We start from the raw sequence: 11,995 nt of genomic DNA on the forward strand, positions 1-11,995 counted from the left end.
CTGTAACAAGAGTGTGAAAAAATGACCAAATTGAACTTTGACTGCAAAGTATGAAGGCCAAATTGAACTCGAGCAACAAATTGAAGGGCCAAATTGAATTTTATTCTTTTTCTAAGTTAAAAACTAAAAAAATAAATATAAATTTTTTAAATTAACACAATTCAATAAAACATCAAAACCAACTCACTATCGCCGCCATTACTTTTCTATCACGGTCACTAATACTTTTTAAATAAAATATTACCAATATTATCATTATAAAAAATTAAAGCACAAATGAGATTTTATAATCCGACGCCGTTATCGTCACCTCCTTATTAGCTTCTACATGACTTCCACTAACTAATTCAAAATCTAAAATATATAATAAAATTTAATATATAAATTCAATTATATAATTAAATTAGTTGTAATTCAAATTATCTTTTAAAGGGTTAAATTGAGCGACACAAAATTAAGTGGACAAATTGAGTCTGTATTAAAAGTTGAGTCGCCAAATTTAGCACAATATTTTACTTTCTTAGAAAAGAGCTATATTGAAGTGTTTAAGAGTTAAACGGACCATAAAAATTAAAAATGGTAAAAAAGAACCTTATTCTTTTAACGCATATTGTGATGCAATATTATATGTTATACGTTTTAGTTCTTACGCACATCTTTCCTGCAATGTATAAGGAATTTTAATATTAAAAATTTTAGTTGGGTGAAATTGATGTTTATATATAAAATCAGATTCTATATATGAATATAAATCTTATTTATGCTGAATGTACTCTTTTCATTTTTTTGGCTTGTCGGAGGAGCATGGATTCAATGAGATTGATGTAGAACATCTCAAGGTGATAATCACAAACGTTGAAAAGGTAAAACTATTAAAGAAACAAATTAATCTTCACTTAGTTAGGAGGACAAATGTATGGCTACCCACTTACTGTTTCTTTGTGTGCTTCATGTGCGACCTAACTAGCTATATATATATATATATATATATATATATATATATATATATATATATATATAAATATATAGATTTTATGATTGTAATTACGAAATGAGAAAAAGGAAGTTGGTTCCCATAATGACTCATATTATGCATGTGATCCCCATTTACCGCCTGTTATTGACTCTTCGACTGAAACAAGAGCTCCCTTATTAGACGAAAAAAGGAAAACTAATAATTAATTAGGTCGACTTTAATCCTTTGTTGAAGTACTAATTCCGAATTTTGTAGGCAATGTATAGGAATCCAAATTGTGCCCATAATTCTTCTGAACTAAAAGTTCTTGAAGCATCAACCACCAAATAAAATAAAATACTTATTTGATAAATGGCATGGCATGGCATCATCTAGGATACCCTTTATCCGTTTTTCTCTTACAAACAAGTTTTAGCAGATAATTCCCTCCATTAATTGCACCCGATATTTCTCTCAGATGTTCTAACTGTAATTAGCCAGTGAAGGATAATCGTTTCAATTGCAACATTTCCATGAAAACTCATGAAGAATTTTATCTGAAGTTATTTTAGCTTCTATTTTTAGTTAATTGGATTTCGCTTGGAGTTTGAGTTGGTAAAATTTATGGTAACATATTTATTTAATGTATTATATTTTGACCGAAAAGTATCTAAGTAATACTATTAATAAATAATGCCTTAGCTAAAATTGCAATTGTAAATAAGAACTTTATTACTTTTCTGCTGTCTCTTCTTATATATTATCATGCTGCATCGATGGTCATGCATGAACCCTAATATATAGATGAATATATGACTGTGCAAAGGTGATAATTCTCAGCTTTACAGTGTTACTTTGATACGGGATTGGAGTCACTCCACATTCTGATATTGACCATATTGCGAGACAGATAGAAAAGATCAGCAGAAAGAAAAAAAGAAAAGCCAACCTTTTGATGGGAGTCTGTATATATTGAGTTTTAAGTATGCAGATCTGATCTGAGAATCCTTCTTCAGCAACTACCCTAATGCAGAGGAATTTTCAGCTTTCTGATCATATTTAGTAGGTTTTAAGTCTGGGGATTGCTGCAGCCACTATTGATGGTTCTCCAAGCATCCTACTCGCATGCTGTGTGCAGTAATTATTTTAAGAGCAAATGACACTTACCTCCCCAAGGTATGTTTTGACCCTATATGTAGTTACATCCCTCTTATTTAAAAATCTAACAGTTACATCCTTGGATTTTAATTTTGTGAATACTTAAGTCCTTCTGTTAATAAAAAGAAAAATTCTCGCCTAGTTTAAGTATGCAGTGAACAGGATATGGGTAGGGTAGTATTATATCTAGAGCTGAGCATGGATCTCGGTGATTCCCGCCTGAACCAAATAACCATACCGAAAAATACCAGCACCGAAATAACCAAGATTTTTTATAACCGAATTGAACTGATTCAATTTTTTTTTCTATTACGGTATGGTACTGGTTCTTTAGTAAAAACCATATCATAACCATACCAAAACCGATCCGTCTTGCCCTGATCCGGACCAAACCGTAGAACCGAATTTTTTACATATATTTATTAATAATTATTTATATTATATAAATAATACCTATTAAAAATAACTATAATATTATAAAATACTTTATACTCTATAAAAAAATTATTTTATATTTATCATTTTATATAATTCAAGCAATTATTATCGAAATAAGAAAAAAATACTACATATTAAAAAATAACTATAATATTATAATGTACTTTATACTCTATAAAAAAATATAAGTTATATATTAATATATCATATAGTATACTGATACTAATATACATATTCTAATACTAAATTTATAATTTACTATCTACTAACTTAATTCTAATACCTTTTCTTACCACATACTACAAGCTTACACCTAACAATTTGAACACACTGTCTTCCTCTTTAGAACACATCGCCGCACTTCCCATTTTGCAATTTAGAAAGACAAAATTCCTAAGGCAAATTTCTGGATAGAAAATCAAAAGGAAGAAGGAAGAAATTCTCTCTCGTAGACATCTTCCTCTTTAGAACACACCGCCGCACCTCTTAATTTTCAATTCAAAAAGATAAAATTCCTAAGGCAAATTTCTAGACAGAAAATCAAAAGGAAGAAGAAAGAAATTGGCTCGTCTAGACGTCTTTCTCTTTAAGGCCATGCATAATTGGCTCACAGAAAGGCAGAAGCAAGAATTGGCTCGCGTAGACATCTTTCTCTTTATCGCTTTCTCTTCCCATAACTGTGTCGTCGTTGCTCAGTCCCGAATATTTTTTTTTATATATTTTTATTTTTATTTTTGATGGATAGATTGTTGGCTGCAGTTGTGAAAGTATTTTATTTTAATGATTGCCATCTGCAAAATATTTTTATGCTAGCAATAACATATATTTTAATGGTTTGTTTTTTTAATATTGAATGAATTGTTATACTTGCAAGTGACTGAATTGCAAAACAGGTTGTTCAAGAATGTAATTGCAATTTTAATTCAGATTTTCATGCTATTTTCTTTAGGTTGGTAATCATATTTTCTCTAAATGTATTTGATTAAATATGAGATTAAAGTTGTATTTTTTAAATTTTTTAGAACCGAAAATAGCATCGAACCGAACTGTATTTAACCGTAAAAATTGGTACAATACAGTACGGATCCTTTTATGTTTGGTACGGTACTGGTACCTTCAATTTTAAAAGAACCGAGGTTTGGTATGGTATTGATGATTTATAGATAACCGAATTGAACCGATCCATGCTCAGCCCTAATTATATCCCCACCCATGTCCAAAAAGCTATATGTCTACCCATACTCTATCTATACCCATTTGAGTAATAAATACTAAACCCGTCTCCATACCCATAGGGTTTCGGGTAAACCGTGGATAATTCAATATCCAAATAGTTATCAAAATATAATAAAATTTCTACAAGATAATATTATAGTGACTAAAAAATATTATTTTTTATAGAGATTATTTATTTATTAATTATTAATTTATCGAGAAATAAATATTTGATTAATTTTTAAAAAATATATTCAATTAATTGTTTATGTATTTTTATCACGATTTATATATGAGTTATAAATTAAAAAGAATATATGCTCAAAAGTTAGTGTGTATATACTAGAATTTAAAGTTAACATTTATATACATAAATAATAGAGGTTATATACATATAGGCTAAATAAATTTATAATTTTATGCATTAAGCGAGGCTAGCATTTAGTACATTGACTCGAGTCGAAATCGAAAGATTTTATTACTTAGTTGAAGTTATTAATTTATTAATAATTTATTTATCAAGATTTCAATACATATTTTAAAAATCTAAATAAACTACAAGCACATGATTTTTTAACTTATAATTTCATTTAACTAAAATTATATAAAATATATTCAAATAATAGAATGAAGAAATTAATAAATTATTAAGGAAATATTAAATAATTAAATAGTTTGTCTAATTTTCTAAATATAACATATTAGATAATCAAAATTATAAATTCAATTATAAAATTTATAATATTCTATATCCAATTTAAAAAGAAATATTACGGATAGAATATGGGCATGGGTATAAAATCTTTTTAGGTATATACCCATTACCTAGTCAACTCAAATATTACCCAGTTTGACTGAGTAGGGTTCGGGTGAGTATCCACGGGTAGGGTGATTGACACGTATTCACTAGCTTTAAATAATGAAATATAAATTAATTATCTAATATTAAAATATAAAATACTCATATATATGTGGCACTTTTCTATTTATGATGTAAATACCTAATTCAGGTAAAAAAAATTCAATTAAAAAAAGCGCTAGTCAATCCATAAAAGAGAAGCCAAAATCATATTAAAAAAATCACAAAAATTTCATAAATATATTTTAACTATTAAATATACAACAAGCAACTCATTTAACTCAAAGAGTTATAGTTGGGCTCAATTTTTAACTCTGTAGCTCATTCTCCTCCTTCGTAACAAACAATTGTATGCAAAAGTGGATTCTTGAATCAAATAATGAAAATAAAAATTAATCTCAAAATCGGTAACACATGAAAATAAACTTCAATTTCCAAAAGCTAATGGTTTTGCAAAATGTAGACATCAAATTAAATGGCGATATATTGTGAACAACAACAATGCAAATAAATACATCGAATAAGCTGATTTAAAAAATTTTCAACAACAATAACAGAACTGCCAAATAATATAATTAAAAAGACATTAGTAACAAACTTTTCAATCCAAAATAATTCTGAGAAAAAAAAAATCTTAAATGGAGACAAAGAAGACAACCTTTAATAACACTGAAATTTCCAATATATTTGAAAAGTAAATTATATGGTCACCAAACTTTGCATTTTGTAATAAAAAATAATCAATTTTGATATGTATAATTATTAAAATTTAATTTTAATAAAACTGTTAGATTTTTTTTAGCATATCTAGATGATGTGAAATTTGAAAGAGAATATTTTAAGAATATTCCTTTTCTAACTCCAAACTATTAACTATACATGTAAAAATTAACTTATATTATTAAATTTAATCAGTAATTGAATACATAAGTATTATTATAAATATTAAAACTAATTTATATGTGTAAATTAGTTTAGTAAATTCATTTTAGAGATTACAATAATGTCTGTGTGTCCAATTGCTTTTTAAATTTAATGACGTACGCTATATTTATGATGTGGAGTCAAGATATATTCTTCGAATACTATTTTTTAAATGCCACATTTAAATATATATAAAAAAATTCATTGTATTAAAATTAAGTTAAGTTACTTCATAGATACAAATCAAAATTTTATTATACATGTGTTACAAAACGCAAAATTTAATGGTTGTCCGTATAATTTACTCACATTCTAGCTAAAAACATTCACTAGTATTATTAAAATTAAAGTCTTAATAAAGGTTTGATATCTTTTTATAGTTACTATAAAGTTTGTTGACGGTCCATGATATCTTAATAGTGCAACAACAGTGCACCATAAACCGCGGCTACTGCCATTTTATGATGGGCAGAGGAGGGATAATAATGGCATGAGGAAAGGAAAGGCACTGCTATAACAAGTAGCGGAGGAGAGGCAAGGCATTGTAGAGGGTGGCTGCGGTAGCCATTGTAAGGTGGGATTTATGGGGTTTTCTTTTTCTTTTTTCAGACACACAGAGAAATGATATTCAAAGTAACTGTTAGGAGCAGTTGTTTCTTTTCATTCTTAAGTTAATGATTAATAAAAATATATATGTTGATAATATATATCAAATCTTAGGGTAAAAATGTAATTTGCTCTTATTAAAATGTGGTTTTTGGGGGTATATTCTATATGATTCTGTATCGGGCACTTGATTCTTTAATCATTTTAAAATATTATTTAAAAAAAAAGGACATTTCTTAGTACAAAGTCTGGCCATGAATGGTGGTGGAAGCTTCATGTTTCTACGAGGCCTAGAAATTAATAAATATTGAAAAAAGTATAATATATAGTATTGTACGGAATTAATTTATATATTTACTTACAGGGGAAGTAAATGAAAGAAGGAGACAAGTTGAGAGATCCAAGGATGGTGGGATTGTTAGGCACTGATAATAATTAAATAAATATTTTAGTTACATACAAATAAATTGCTAAACGGAATCTCTTAATTAAAACAAATGGAACGAAGCACTTACCTTAGTCTACATTTGCTGCACGTGCATGTTGTTTTACCTAATTTAGGTATGTTCTTTTTACTATTTACAACTCACTCTTTGTTATTTACTTATAAATATTTGCTAGGTGTAGATATTCTAATTACAATAATGAATAAGAAATGAATCTATAATTATTTATCATATTTTAAAAATTATAATAAACTAAAATATTTTTAATCATCTTTTTAAATAATTTTAAAATTTCATTAATATTATATATGTAAACTATTATGAAATATCTGTTTATTGATTATTAGTAATATATTAGACTGAAATTAAAAATATTATCGGTATATTATTTTCAAAATAAAAGAATATTGTATATACATATTTTTTTCATATAATAATAACAATACTATTTTTTAAAATTAAATTATTATATAACTTATTAGTTACTATATTAGTTATCAATTAAATAAAAAAGTTATACATCATAATGCTTATACATTATAAATAAATATGGATGTTAAAAAATTTATATATTAGAAATAAAAATATAAATAAAAATTGCATCCTAATTTATTAATTATATGAAATGGATATTTTATTTTTAAATTATAAAATTATTATATAATTATAAAATTAAGTAATTAGTTACTATATTACAATATTATGTCAAGAATTAAAATTATTGATTAATTAAAAAATAATTTATTAATTAATAAATTATTACTAAGAGGTTGATCTCTAAATATTAAGAAGAGAGCCAAATGCATATATGCATATCAACAGTTGACTATTCAGTCTGTTTAACACTCTAATTTTTTATATAATTTAAAAAACATGCATTACTTTTTTTTATGATATTTTAATATTTTTTGACATGTACCTTTATTCAATATCCATATGTGTTGTATGAAAGTGTTTAAATATTATTAAAAAAATACAATTCAGGTATATGTTATGTTAACTTAAAAGTTAAAAGTGTTTAAATATTAAAAAGAATAAAGTTCAAATATCAATTAAGTCACAAGAATTAAATTGACTATTCAATATAATTTTAGAAATATAAATAAGAAAAATAGAATATCTTCCTTATTTAATTAATATACCATATGAATTAGTAACTTTGGTTAATTATTATAAAATCTTAAATTTTTTTATTCAGCTTTTATTATTATTCTTTATAAGAGTTAATGGAAGAATGCTATTGTGTTTAATTCTTGAACTCTTGAGTTAGATTTTGACATGCATATATGTGAACTCATGAATTTAGATGCACTTAGATGATCAAATATGCATTCATTGCATATCAACATGATAAGTAACTTGACAAGTTTGAGTCGTGTATAATTACAAATGTATGATTTACATTATCATTTTCTTGTTATTAAATTAGCTTGTCTATGTTTATGAGATGGAAAAGTAAAGGCTTTAAATTTAGTGATTCTATTTCACTAATTTTAGTTACTTAATAACCGAAAATCTCCATAACTAATATTGATTTTCATGTAAAAAGACAATTAAAATTATGAGTATGCAAAATATCTTGATGTATGTTGTGTTGAGTAGCTAGGAATATTCATTACTTTTGTTTGTATTTGTATTAAAAGACATAACATTTTAAGAAAGAAAGAAATACCAAGTATCAAGTTTAAATCCAAAAGATTTAAAGAAAAAAAAAGAGCTTGAAAAATAAGTATTATGAAAATAAATGCCTATTGATCTTATTATGAATGAATATTTTACCATTTGAAGTTATAATGATTTGGATTATGCATCGTAGTTGTATTCTTTGAAAATTATTTAGATTATTTGTTGTGAAATATATCTGAATGATTGGATGCTTAAATCTTTTGTTAACAATGATTGAGTTTATATTTCTAAAGAAATTTTTATGATTTAAGTTGTTCTTGGGTTGACATGATTAGAGCATTTGTGAGATTTTTTTTAATAATATCTTGAAGTTGAATATAAATGTTCTTCAAGATTTTTGCAAAAGTTAATTTCTAAGTTGCTATTTACTTAAGGACAAGTAAGGGTTTAAGTGTGGGGTATTTGATAGGTTCAAATTATATATAGTTATTTAGGATATTTTAGAACTTTAATGATATATTTTCTATATATAAAATAGTAAAAATATGTACTTTTATCTCACTTAAACTTAATTGTCTATTTTCAAGTAATATTAACCGAGAGAAAAATATAGAGAAAAATACTTGCTACATCTCCATTTGTATCTGTCAACCATCCTTGTTGCTGCAATTCTCTACAGTTCTTCATAAATACTTATGTCTTTGTTTTTAGTTATTCTTTTAAGATCTAATAAGCTTTTCAAGAAGTAGATCATCTTATTACTTAAAGGATTTTAAATTTCAAGAGAGTTTTTATTTTTTAATTTTTATGTCTTTTTATTTAATATCATGATCATTGAGTTAATATGTTAGTCTAATTTTCTTAAGTATTTAGTTTAACATTTTTTACTTATGTATGAATTTTGTTATTTATTTATTTAATGAGTGATTTCTTTACTTTCATATCTTTATTAGTTTCAATTATCATTGTTGGTTGACCGTCATATCAACTTAATAATAATATTTTTTATAATAATATTTAAGTTATATATATTAGAGAAACCATCTTTACTTCAATTTATATTGCTAGAAGAAACTTTAGTTGTATCATTAATTTGGGTGGCTAAAGGAAAAAACACATCACCATCTCATCATTAAATATAGGTTTAAAGTAAAATAAGTGGATTACTAAGTAATTGGCTAGGCTAAATACTGTCTTTAACATATAGTTTTTTAAATTATAAACATTTGTATGGTATATTTATTTATAGTTTATTGTATTTATTTTATCAATAATTTTATTTTTTCAAAATATTGGTTTAAAGTATTTAGATTTATTTTTATTATTTTGTATTGATAATTAATTTATATAATAAATAGTATAATAGTTTCTTAAGAGATCGATCTCCTAATGAATTTACCGTTCTAATATAAAAACGGTTCGTACACATACAAGTACTAACTTAGACACATTAATCAATATGTGTTTAACTTAAAAAGTAATACACATATTAAAAAGAAATTTATAACATGTGAAAAGTTTTTATATTTCAGAATATATATAGAGAGACAGATTAGAAATCAAGTTATGATGCCAAACTTTTTGAATTCTGAAGTAAAAAAGTCAAACTCAAAAAGAAAAGAAAAAGAGATGGAAAAAGAAATGAATGATGTGTTGGAAAATAATAGGATGGGACTGGACAGACGTAAACCTTAAACCCTTATTTGCCACCTCCGAATTCAAATTAAGATTGCGACTGACAAATTACTTTTGAGGATATTACAACTTTCTTTTTTTGAAGAAATTGCACCGAAAAATGAGTCTACACACGTCAGATTATGATTTGTAGATGCCGAGTATGTCAAGTAAACGTCAAAAAAGTATTCACTTTGTGTTCCATTTGATCAATTCTTATTATGCTTCTTTACAAATCTTTCTCTTTTCTTTTCTGCTGCGGGACAAAACAAAATGAAGTTCCACACATGCAATAAAAGAAAAGAAAAGAAAACGATTTATGATTCCGACAAGAAATGTTTCTTAGTATGATATAGTGTTCACTCGTTAGAAAAATTACCGTCTAGAAATCTTATCGGTAATTTCGTCTATTGTCGATATCATATATAATATTTATTATATTTTGCGTGACATTGTGTTGTAATTGATATAATTCACATAATAGATGAGGTGCGGTCAGCTCAAAGAAATCACATATAAATTCAGCTGGCAGCTAATAGAACAAATGGGAGGCTATAGTCGAATCTGTAGATAGCTTTGTCCATAAGATATATAATAGAGCTATTTCTGTCCAAACTTATAAATACTACATTTTGTATTTGATCCTGGAAAGTCCCAAGTACTCATGATTGCTGAACAGGAAGGAACATCCACTTGAATAGGGAAATAAGTGGATAACACCTCAAACAAGTATCTAACAAAATCCAAATGTTTTTCTTTTTTCCTTATTGCTCACTTCCCATTACTGTGGTAGGATAACCCTTTGGACTCATTGCTCTTATTAGTACCCAAAATGCTCTTCAGCTGCACCACTGCCTTCTTCCTTCTTCTTTCTTATCCATACAACACTATAAAACTACCCTACCTATATATATGTACATATATATGTTCAGTTTACTTTTATGAATAAGTTAAGGAATATATATTTGGATTTAAATATCTCATGTTCTGATGTTTAGATCTAATGTCAATTATAAAATTCTTACGCAAAAAAAATTACTTACACGAAAATTTACCACACCAAGCAAATGCAAAAATTAAAAGAAAAACTGAAATCTAATGGGTTCTATTTATTTATAAACCAAGCCAATTCTCGTAACTGGACACAGTTTCTTATGTCTATTATATAGTTAATTAGTCATATGCAGAAGATACATATTCTATTTTGAAATATTTTACACCAGCTTTGAAATGCCTTTTGTTTGTATTTTTTTTAACACGCGAGTTTCTATATGAACTATGACATATGAATATTAAATGAACTGAACCAATAACCTTGGGTTAAAATATCACATTGAAATTCTATTCTTAGATAGTAATTCTTTTTTATATATTTTAAATTTCGACATTTGCTAGAACATTGTATTCTGGTTTCATGTTACAATCAACGTTGAAATCAGAAAAAGTCATCACAATACTTTATTATAAAGGGTTAAGTTGTGGAGGTGAAAGTCAAAGACAAGGTTACAAGTACCTCTTACTCACATCTACCTACAAATGCTGGCCACTGCAACACATACTTTTAACTTTTTATTGTCCTAAAGTATTTCTTTTGGGTTTACTAATGTTTTTCTATGCACCTATTCACTTTTTTCCCATCAAATACATTGATAAACAAAACCCCACTGCATTTCTTTCTTTTCTTTTCTTTTTTCCCCTCCTGATCCATAGATTGATTTGCTTCCCAAAACTGACTGAAATTTGGATTCTTTCTTGAAGTACTAATAGATACCAAAAGAAAACATCAAACTAAATTCATGTATTTCCAAATTACATAAGCAACCCCTTATAATGATTTAGCTTCAAAATCTAATCCTCTTCCAATGTTTTCATATAATATTTCGTTAAAATTAGTCGTGCGATATCTCAATGTTCTATTAATATACATATTGTTTACTTAAATGTTTTGGTCATAATCCACTTACTATTTCGTTGTAGTTACTTCCATACATTTGAATGTCAAAATGCCGTACCAACTTTTTTAGTGCTCCATCAACAAGGGAAAGCATATATGTCAAGTTGAATGTTACTTTTGGTTCAACAATCTTGAGGTGG

The sequence above is a fragment of the Ricinus communis genome, chromosome 10 (genome assembly GCF_019578655.1).
Source record: "Ricinus communis isolate WT05 ecotype wild-type chromosome 10, ASM1957865v1, whole genome shotgun sequence".
Classification (NCBI taxonomy): Eukaryota; Viridiplantae; Streptophyta; class Magnoliopsida; order Malpighiales; family Euphorbiaceae; genus Ricinus; species Ricinus communis.